The 9,609-nt window shown below is 35.5% G+C and overlaps 1 long non-coding RNA gene across 1 annotated transcript; it reads right to left on the bottom strand.

Annotated features, from left to right (window-relative positions):
• Positions 1–1,720: 1,720 nt before the first annotated feature.
• LOC145801452 (uncharacterized) lies at positions 1,721–2,501 on the bottom strand. The gene is made up of 2 exons (XR_014342990.1): positions 2,461–2,501; positions 1,721–2,017 (listed from the first exon to the last, which is right to left on the bottom strand). It is a non-coding gene; the product is annotated as an uncharacterized LOC145801452 (long non-coding RNA).
• Positions 2,502–9,609: the final 7,108 nt, after the last annotated feature.

Genomic DNA, 9,609 nt, shown 5'->3' with positions numbered 1-9,609 from the left:
GAATTATGTCATAATTATATTAAAATTTATAAGTATAAAAAATATAGATATTAAAATTACCATAAATAAATAAATAAACAATAAACAATTACAAAAAAATAAACATTTCCTAAAATTTATTTTACATTTTTTTATACATTGTTTTTTAAGTAAAAATAATTAAGATAATATTGAATATATAGTATATATACTTATTACATTGTCAACAATTTTGTTGATGGCTTAGTGATTTGAGTGCTTGCTTTTATGCACTTGGTTCCATATTCAAACCTTCTCTAACACATATATTTGGAAGAAACTTCAATTCTTCAAACCCGACTAGTTCGCCGGTTATTTCGGTTGAACCGGTGGTTCTTCGGATTTTCAAATTTTAAGTCGGTTTTGAGCAGAATCTGAGTTTGGAGGGTCATGTGAATCAAAACTAGGTCCGATCACATTATTGATTTAAAGCAACTCTGTCTCGCATGTCTTATCTAACCATCAGCCAACCATTTTTTTGTACACATCACTAAATCTTAAAAATGAATCTACAAAGTACATTTCTATATTATTTTCCTTTTTAAAATCGACTATTTTTTTTAAAGACAAACGTGATAAAATGAAAATGTTATGATTATTGAATTAACCTAATTTTTTCTAATGATGATATACACGAAAAACCCTACAAAATGAACGGTTTAAATTATCAAAACATCCCACAGGCCCTAACATGACAATGAAATTCATATTTTAACTTAAGAGAATTTACATCCTATATATATATATATATTGGCCATAAGATAGGATATTAGGAGGTTCATATGTTAAATTACAACGAAATAATTGCAGTCGCTCCATCAAATAAAAGCATAAACCTTTAACATTCTCACAGTCTTAAAGGATAGCTACATGGATAGTGATGGACCCACACGGAGACCAGGGGGTCACGTGGCCCCCTCGAATTTGGATTTACAAATTTTTTTTTTAATTTTTTAATTTTTTTTTTTTACATATGTATATAAGTAAAATTTTAAACCAAAAAAAAAAATATTTAGAATATAATGTCAATAGCATTTTTAAATTTATGAGAATAATAGTGATTGTTTTATTGAAAATGAAGTGACTACAACAAAGTATATTTTTATGTATGAAAACTTTGTAAAAAATCTCAATATAAAGGTAATATCCATCATTATTGATATGCAAATATAATTAATCTCACTATATATATCACTATTATATGAAATTTTTACTTCAATTTTGAAAAAATTTAATTTATCTTAACATTATATAATTTATTTTAAAACTTAAATATACGACTTTTTACATTGCCATGATACACTAGTCACACGCAATACTTTTCTTTTCGATTTTACTCTAAATTAATTATAAAATTTTATGTGAAATACCTTTGTAATAATTTATTTAAGTTTTTGTACTTAATATTAATTCAAAATTTGTTATTAGCTTCTTATTGTTGGTTATGGAAAAAAAAACAAATTAAAGTTGTAATTAATAAGTGTCCCTTCTGATTTGGTTTCCTAACTCCGTCACTGTACATGAACCACTGTGCCAACTGCCATGTCCTCACATCCTATATTATTGGGTTTAGTTTTTAACTGTCACAACCCAAACATACCCCTAAAAGTTTGGACATGACTGGCTTGTACATAAGCCTCAAATCAAAGTAGGTAATAATTAATTCATAAGATAGCGGGGCCTAAAACGGAAACAAGTATAATGGCAAAAGTAACGTCCACTGAGTAGTGTCTAAATGTCAAGATCTTCATACACACATCACATACATCCACATTTACTTCTAACTTTCATAAGCCAACCAGACCACAACATGCCCATCTAAACAAAAGAGCCCCGTTCCAAAATTTACATATAAGTAAGGTATCTATATCTGAAGCAAAATGAGATACACAAAAGAAACCCCAAAATAAAACAAAAGGGTTTCACTTGGGAGGTTTGACAAGCTGGATCAACAAAAAACTCCTAGAATCGTCCTAGGACTAACCCCCAGGTTGACTACCTACAAAACATCCATGAATACAAAATGAGCCAAGCTCAGTGAGTAATAATAATGCATGAAGGCATATTAATTAGCATGTGTCCTGAAGAATATGTAGGTAGCATGTATGTCCTTTTTATCAGAACGGCCTTAGGCCCATTAAAATAGGATGGCCTCAGGCCTAATAATAACAAAACAGCCTTGAGCCCAATATTAACAGAACGACCTCGGGCCCAATAATAACAGAACGGCCTCAGGCCCAATCAATAACAAAATGACCCAATCAATAACAGAAAAGCCTCGGGCCCAATAATAACAGAACGGCCTCGAGCCCAATTCACATGTCATTATGGCCAAGTAATCAATCACTTTAACCAAGGCACGAATTGTATAAATTATATCATTCATGAACAAAAATATATAATTTGTAACTTGCAACGTGTCATTACACTACTATTACTCACAGTGGTCCGGTCGTATGGTGGTCCCTTCCCGTGAGTGACCTACATATCACACACACAAAAGTGATAAGCAATAAAGTAATTCTAACTCATTCTCATGTGTTTTTTCTTGTTTTTTTATACACCAAATGCACATGAACTAGTGAGAAACCATGTTATTGGAGGCTCGGAAGCCCAAAAGAGGAAAGGAAACAAAATCGGAAGATCAGCCTTGTTGGCCGCACGTGCGGTGGTCTTGGCTACACGTGCGGTGCCCTGGCGACTGGTGCGATGGCCTAGGCTGCACGAGCGGGCGAACTGCAAAATCAAATTTGGCCCAAAATAGAGTTGGCCGCTCGTGTGGTGGCCCGGGCCGTACGAGCGGTATGGGTTGAAAAACCAGTCCGAAAATCTTTATCAAGTTCATGCTTCATACATGCATTTTTAAGGCTCAACCCAAGCAATTCCACTTCAAAAACATGGTCTCTGAGCATAATAAACATTAAATCCAAACTCAATTAAATCCAAACTTCCTAGGCCGCACGAGCAGGCGAACTGCAAAATCAAATTTGGCCCAAAATAGAGTTGGCCGCTCGTGTGGTGGCCCGGGCCGCACTACCGATCTAGGTTGAAAAACCAGTCCGAAATTCTTTATCAAGTTCACGCTTCATACATGCTTTTTTAAGGCTCAACCCAAGCAATTCCACTTCAAAAACATGGTGTCTGAGCATAATAAACATTGAATCCAAACTCAATTAAATCCAAACTTCCTTCAAATTCTAATTAGAGGCCCTAATTTCCATACTTCTTTATGTATATATATATATATGAATCCAAAGCATACAAGAAATAGGATGAGACAATAATTTTCTTGGAATCCAACTCATTAATCAACAAATGTGAGAAGTCCAAGTTAATTCATGAGAAGTATTCACCCAAACTCATAAGCCATAAACCCTAACCTATATACGTGTAAGAAACTTCATCTTAAGGCTTGATTTCAACCAATTGAAGAAGTATTCTAAGTGATTTACACATACCTTAAATTATTGCTTGCTTTCCTCTGTTGAATCCCCAAATCCCAAGCTCCTTATTGAACTCTCTTCCTCTTCTCTCTTTTACTCTTTCCAAGAGATGTTTTGTATTTTGTCTAAGTCTCCTACCTAAGGCTCAGGTGTATAACACTCTTATATGTAAGACTTAAACTTTTGGAACCTACTAATTAAGAGTTGAGTCAAATAAATCCAATTAATTCATTACGAATCAAATTTTTACGAAACTTTATATTATGTCTTAAAAATCATGCTCATTATAACTATAAAAATCAATTTCCGGTTATCGCGCCTCTGAGGTTTTCAATTTCTAGTCTAAAGGTCACAATTTCAATAGATTTTCTTAAACCCGACAAATACAAGTTGATAAACATGCAATTCACACACTAATACATGGATTTCATATAAATCACATAAACACAGATATAATCACAAGTAGCCTCTTTCGTACAAAGCTTCCGTACAAAGCTTCATAAACCCGACATTTCCTTCCGTACAAAGCTTCATACGGTGCCATTCCTATGCTTGAGTGGAAACTATTATTATATGCAAACTCCGCCAATGGTAGATACGTCTCCCAACTCCCTTGGAAGTCCAAGGCACACATCCGAAGCATATCCTCTAATTTTTGTATCGTTCTCTCTGATTGGCCATTAGTTTAGGGGTGAAAGGCCGTACTAAATTTTAACTCTATTCCCATAGTATTTTGTAAACTCTGCCAAAATCTGGATACAAATTTTGGATCTCTATCGGATACAATTGAAACTAGAACACCATGTAGTCGTACAATTTCATTCGTATACACAGTAGCAAGTCTATCCGCATTATATTGAGTTTTCGCAGGCAGGAAATGAGCAGACTTCGTTAATCTATCAACAATGACTCATATGGAATTCATACCTCGAGGTGTTCGGGGTAAGCCAACAACAAAGTCCAAAGTCAAATGTTCCTATTTCCATTTCGAAATTGGAAGAGGTTGAAGTAGTCATGCTGGCCTTTGGTGCTCTGCCTTTACTTGTTAGCATTGCAAACATTTTGACACAAACTCTGCAATTTCCTTCTTCATACTTGGCCACCAAAAGTTTTGTTTCAAATCTCGATACATCTTAGTGTTACCGGGATATAGAGAAAATTTGGATTTATACGCTTCCTCCATAATTTTCTTCTTGATTTATGGGTCATTCGGGACACAATCTATCTTTAAATTTCATCACCGAACTTTCAAACATAAACCCGAGCTTTGGCCTTGTTTTCATCTCCTCACAAATGCGCTTTAACAGATCATCTTCCATTTGTTTTTGTTTAATCTCTTCAATAACTGCCGGCTGAGCTGTTATTGCCACTAACACTGCGCCTTGTTCACGTAACACAATTTCCATATCCATTCTTTCCAACTCAAGGAGTAATTCTTTTTGCCTTGTGAGTAAACTTGCTAGATTCCCTTTAACTTTCCTGCTAAGAGCGTCTGGAACTGTATTAGCTTTACCAGGATAGTAATGGATCTGTAGGTCATAATCCTTGATAAGCTCTAACCACCATCTTTGATGCATATTTAACTCCTTTTGGGTAAAGAAGTGCTTAAGGCTTTTATGATGGGTGTAGACTTCACACATAGCACCATATAGATAATGTTGCCATATCTTCAAAGCAAAGACCATTGCAACTAGCTCTAAGTCGTGTGTCGAATAATTCTTTGCATGAGGCTTGAGTTGGCGAGAAGCATAGGCAATGACTTTTCCCTTCTGCATGAGTACACAACCCAATCCCTTATAAGAAGCATTGTTGTAGATCACAAACCTCTCGGTACCGGTTGGTAGGGCAAGAACTGGTGCTGTAATTAATCTTGTTTTCAACTCTTGGAAAACAGATTCCCTTTGATCAGTCCACTCAAACGAAACCCCCTTTTGAGTCAATTGGGTAAGCGGTAATGCAATCTTAGAAAAGTCTTGTACAAATCTCCGGTAGTACCCTGCCATACCCAAGAAGCTATGCACCTTCATCACATTCGTAGGAGTTGGCCAATTTACAATGGCTTCTACCTTATGTGGATCCATAGAAATACCCTCCTTATTAATTACATGTCCTAAGAACACCACCTCATGTAACCAAAACTCACATTTCTTCAATTTCGCATATAATTTCTTATCTCTAAGGGTTTGAAGAATTACCCATAAATGATTCTCATGAGTTTTAGTACTTTTAGAATAGATGAGTATATCATCAATGAACACTGCCACAAAGTCGTCCAGGTATGATTTAAAAACATGGTTCATTAAATCCATGAAGGCTATCGGTGCATTAGTAACCCCAAACAGCATAACCAAAAATTCATAATGCTCGTATCGGGTGCGAAAAGTAGTCTTCTCAATGTCTTCGGCTTTTACCTTTAATTGATGATATCCATATCACAAATCTATTTTCGAAAAGATTTGTGCACCTTGGAGTTGATCGAATAGATCGCCAATCCTAGGCAAGGGATACTTGTTCTTTACAGTCACCTTATTGAGCTCCTTGTAGTCAACATATAACCAGGGTGTTCCATCTTTCTTCTTAACAAAAAGAACTAGTGCGCCCCAAGGGGAAGTGCTCGGACGAATGAACTGGTGTTTTCTAGGTTTTCACCAAACTAGGCAAAATCCCCATTTTTTTTTTTTTTTTTGAAAGAATCTCTACAACACTCCCTTCATTAATAATGTAGTTCAACTCTCAAGAACATTTGAAAACAAGTGTGAACCCATTTTTAAACTCATCAATACCCTTAAATCAAAGAAATCAAATTTCAATACCACAAGAGAGAGAGTTCCATGAAATCAACAAAATCTTGTAAAGACATATATATAACTCTAAGAAAATCCCTACCTCGAGTTCTTGAAGGAAAAAGACATGAAAACCCCAAATCCAATAGTGTCGACAACGAAGCCCTCACTTACCTCTCCAAAATTAGTGAAGGATGTTAGGTCAAAACTCCAATGGATTGTAAGAAATCAAGAGTTTATGGTGTTTGGTGGAGGTTTTTAGAGAGAAATGAGAGGAAAAGATATTTTTAGAGAGAGAGAGAGATGTGTGAAAAGTGAGATACAGTCAGCCCAAGAAAAGAGAAAAAGACAGATTTTCAGACTCAGCGAACTCCCCTACGTGCGGCACCCATTTCTGCACGTGTAGCACCCCTATCCGCACGTGTGGCTCACACCCTCACACGTGCGGTACTCTCCCCCGTACCTCTTTCCGCTTGTGCATATAAAGCAGAATACACCATTGACAACCCCCTCTTCTCCGCACGTGCGGCCCCACCTCCCACATGTGCGGCCCCTACTCCGCACGTGCGGCCCCTGCTCCGCACGTGCAGCCCAAGCCCCCGCACGTGCGGTTTTGACTCCCAACCAAAAAATTTCCCAGCTCGACCCATGATAGCCCGGATCCAACCTCGCACCTTCTGAAACATGTGAAACTTGGAGTTGGAATAATTAAGAACGAGAATTTTAAGAAAAAGTTTTCAAAAACAACGAATCCAATAGTTGGCAAGACCTTACATTAAACCCCGACACTCTAACAAGAGTAAACCCAACATAATTCAAAGAGGATGAGACGAATTACGTACCTGGTCATCACAATTTCGTGGAAGAATCTATTGTTTGGTTGAAAATTTATAAGTTGGATTAAGAATCCAATTGGACTTTGAGGCTATTTGTTGCAACTTCTATAAGCTAATTATTCCTTATTTTAATTTGAGAGTCGGTGCCAAACTGTTTGGTGCAGCTTCTGCTTATATCTTATTAGGTAAAAATAATTTAAATAAGCTGAAAAAATTGATAATTTAGAAAATAGGAGAGGAGTGCTTTTAGCTTCTGATTTTTTATTATCGGCTTTTAACTTAAAAAAAGTTATACCAAACAGAGCCTCTATGTACTTCATATGTGGGATTGTTGTGTCTTAGGAAGGAGGTGGGATACAAATAATGGGATAACAATCCTATGGGGATTAACTTGTAAAAATACACTTTTGCCCCAAGTACATGTATCTTTATTTTTTATTTTTTTATTTTTTTAAATGATGGGATAAAAATTCAAATTTTTCCAAATAGTGGAATAAAGATTTTTTTTTTTTTAACTATCATATAGACTTGTTTAGTTTCGTTATATATTGTACTCTGTAAAATAAAATAAAATAAATTTAAAAGTCTCAATTAAAAAATAAAATAAATTTATTTAATTTTTATTGATATTTTATTTATTTAATTTTTTAAAAAAAAAATTAGCAAAAAAAATATTAAAGATAAATCCATTATTGATATTACTCAATAAACTATTGAAAAAATATCTTTTGCTCCGTGTATTGTACGAGCCAACGCACTGGTCAATCACTAATATCTATTAAAATCAATCGACATGACTTCAATAAAGAATGGTTTGAATGAAGCCATTCAAAGCCGGAGATTACTTTGTTTTGTTGGAAGGAATTGATAGTAAATGGATTAATAATGAAGGGATTGTTAGTGAAGAGATTGATAATGAGAGAATTAAATAAAATCGTATTTGTTTTGATGATAGTTATTAGCGTGGGGATTGTTAAATTATTTTTATATAAAAGAAATATAAAATAATAAAATAAATAAAATTATGATTTTTACTTAATGAAAATTTCAAAAACATTAAACAATAATGTCCAAAAAAAATTCCCAACATGTAATAAAAATAAAAAATAAAATAAAATAAAGGCTAAGCCGGAAGGACTAATTTTCTAATACCAAGGCTTCCATCTCAATCCCAACATTCAAGGTCTATCCTAATCCGAAAGGCTTATGAATCTCCTCTCCATCTTTCAAAACAAACACAATATTAATGAATTCTACCTGCATCTCAATCTCATTACCAGCAAGGATCATCTATCCCCAAATAATTCTGTTCTCATATCCCAAATTACTCACAACTACTAGATCATTTGAAAATCCCAAGATTTGAGAATCTCAAGACATATCTAATGGTTGTGAATGATTTGAGACAGGAGATAGGATTATTTGGGGACAGAGGATCCTTGGGCTCTCATTACTTACTCCATCTCTCGAAATAAACGAACCCTTAAAATCAATCAATATCACTTCAATAAAAGAGTGGATTGAATGAAGCGAGAGATTTTACTATGAGAAATTATTTCATGTAACAGGCATTTCACATACTCTTCAACTTATATAGGAGTGTAAAAATGGCCTACGGCCCGTGGGCAGCCAAAAGCCCGCCTGTGCCCTAAGGTAGGCTCGGACCATTTAGGCCCGAGCCCATTCCCAGCCCGAGACCTTGGGCCATCATTTTGAAGTCCGGCTCTGCCCGTGGGATCAGCCCATCGGCCCGTTTAAGGCTCACTCAAGGCCCGACCCAAGACCCGCCCCGCCCAAGGCCTAGTGTCTTTTTTAGTGGAAAATAATAAATTTTTAATAGAAAAAATTAAAAAAACAATTTAAAAAAAATGGTCAGGCCTAAAGCCAAGTCGAGGCCTACCGAGCCGGCCCACCCCAGGCCCGAATACCCTTGGGCCTGGGCCTAATTTTTTTGGGTAGAGCCCGCGAGGCCCAACATAAGCCGGGCCAGGCCAAACCAAATTTGCACCCTTAAACTTATACTTTGTTTGTCTGGATGGAATACATTTTTAAAAAAATATTTTTTACATTTTCTATCGTTTGATACAACAGAAAACAAAAGTCAATTGAAAACATTTTCTATGGCCAATGAAAAACAAGCCTATTTTGACCCCCAAAAAAAAAATCTATTTTTAAAAGATGGAAAATGTTTTCATAATCAAAGTTTTGTCAGTGCCAATAGGGACAGAACTAGGAGAAAACTATAGGGGCCATAGCTCCCCTGTTTTTGTGAACATTATTGTTTGACATAAAATTTTAAATATATATATATATATATATATATATATATTGTACGAGCATGAAATAATCTTCTCGTATAATCCTGTTAATCAAGTTTGCACTCCTCCACACGTTGTTGCTTTGCTACCTAAAAACACAAACGTGAGCTAGCCAGCGGATGTGTGCCGGAAACCTTTCCGATGCTGAAGTCAGCAAATAGACACTGGACACAAAAGCTCTGTGTATTCTAGAGCAAGAATTATCATACTT

Source organism: Camellia sinensis, chromosome 10 (assembly GCF_055761805.1).
Source record: "Camellia sinensis isolate YWXY chromosome 10, ASM5576180v1, whole genome shotgun sequence".
NCBI classification, from domain to species: domain Eukaryota; kingdom Viridiplantae; phylum Streptophyta; class Magnoliopsida; order Ericales; family Theaceae; genus Camellia; species Camellia sinensis.
The sequence above is the reverse complement of the archived record's forward strand: the minus strand, read 5'-3'. Positions and strand labels throughout refer to the sequence as shown.